The following is a 1,689-nucleotide window of genomic DNA, read 5'->3' on the forward strand; positions in this document are numbered from 1 at the left end:
GATGATGGGATAGGTCCTGGGGGCCAGGATTTGGAGGCAGGGGAAGGCAGCAGGATGATGGGATAGGTCCTGTGGGCCAAGATTTGACTTCGGTTGTATGGCGGGTGTTGATCACCCTTTTTTGTTTTTTGTTTTATTATATAACCGCTATTAAAGATCATAGCGGTGAACAGCAAGTATGCTAATTAGCAAGTAAGCTAATTTGCCCCCAACAGTCTGGGTACTTATTTTAGGACCTCGGAAGGATGCAAGCCTAAGTCGAGCTTGGGCCCTTTGTGGTCTTGAACTCGCAACCTTGTTGTTTTGAGTGAATGGCTGCCGTACAGGCATTTAACCCTGCGCCACCAGGGCTCCTTGCAGGACATCTCTGCAGGGAAGGTCGCCGCTTGGTGGCGACGGGAGTGGAGGGGTTAGGTACCACAGACTCAGAGTATCCCCTGGTAAAGGGGAGGCAGAGGGGCTCACTTTGTCAGAACCCAAAGCCAATTACTAATCAATATTCACAGTCACTATAGTCATGCTCATTTCATTAGCAATTGCTTTAGATTGTAGTTCTGCCTGCTTGTAGTAGGGGGGATGTGTGCTGGCTAGTGCTTGGGAATGATTGCTGCTATGGAATGGAATGTGATAAGGCCGAGACATCTGTGAGCATCTTCAGGCGCTGTGCTTGCTTCTCAGGCACAGGAAAAAAGGGTGGGGAGGAGAGTAGCTGTTTTAACTTATGGCTTGGGGCTTGGCTGGTCAGATTCTGCTGAAAGTTTGTCTAGTCACATCTACCTGTATTTCCAATAAAAACTTCACTGCTTTCAAGCAAGTTGCTGTTGTGTTTTTTGTGGAAGTGCTGTGTCTTACAACTTGAAAGTCCGGTGCCCGGCTTATATTGAGAGATTCCAGCCAAAAGAAAAGGAGGACGAATAGAGGGGCTGCACGGATTGTGAGCAATCCGGCCCGAAGAGCAGACACGAGCCTTGGCTCAGTGCCGATCGCTCCGCCACCACTTTTTAAAGGGTGTTTCTTTGGGTTTTCTTTTCACTACTTAACTAAATCTGCCAGAAAAAGCTTCACACAATTGGACACATTATGGAAATTACTTTTTTTGGAGTGCGCTGGAGGGAGAGAAGACAGAGGCCGAAGCTAAGTGAGACGCCCAGGTTGGAGGGAAGAGAGAAGCGGTGGGAGTTGTATGCGGTGTGGTGCTGTGCGGATCCAAGAAAGAGGTAGTTCCGGACATTGATGGACTGATTCCTGCTTGGAGTTCTACAACTGGTGGACTGAGGTGTTCTGGGGTTTTTTTTCTTTTTTGCTTCCCCGTTGTCTTTTTGTTTCTCCCTTTTGGTGGATATAAGATTGAAAGGTTTTGAGACCAACTGGAGAGGAGAGGATCCGTTTGTAAAATCGGCGAAAGGCGGGAAGAGAATCGCGGGAAGGGAAAGCTGAATACAGGATAGAGGAGAGGAGGAGAAGGAGATCGAAAGGGAAGGAGGAAAGGCACCTTCATTACTTTATACTTAGAATGATATTCGGTTGGCTCCTTTCGAACACAGGGCAAGGTTGGATAGGAAGAGCGGAGCTCTCTTATTTCTCTTTTTCTCTGGGTGCTACTGAGGCGATTGAGACTCTATTCTACAAGGGAGGACTCAGACCTGGCTTTTCGCTCCCTGCCTGACAGTGTCCTTGGACTTATCTATT

This window comes from Sceloporus undulatus, chromosome 2 (assembly GCF_019175285.1).
Source record: "Sceloporus undulatus isolate JIND9_A2432 ecotype Alabama chromosome 2, SceUnd_v1.1, whole genome shotgun sequence".
Lineage (NCBI taxonomy): Eukaryota > Metazoa > Chordata > Lepidosauria > Squamata > Phrynosomatidae > Sceloporus > Sceloporus undulatus.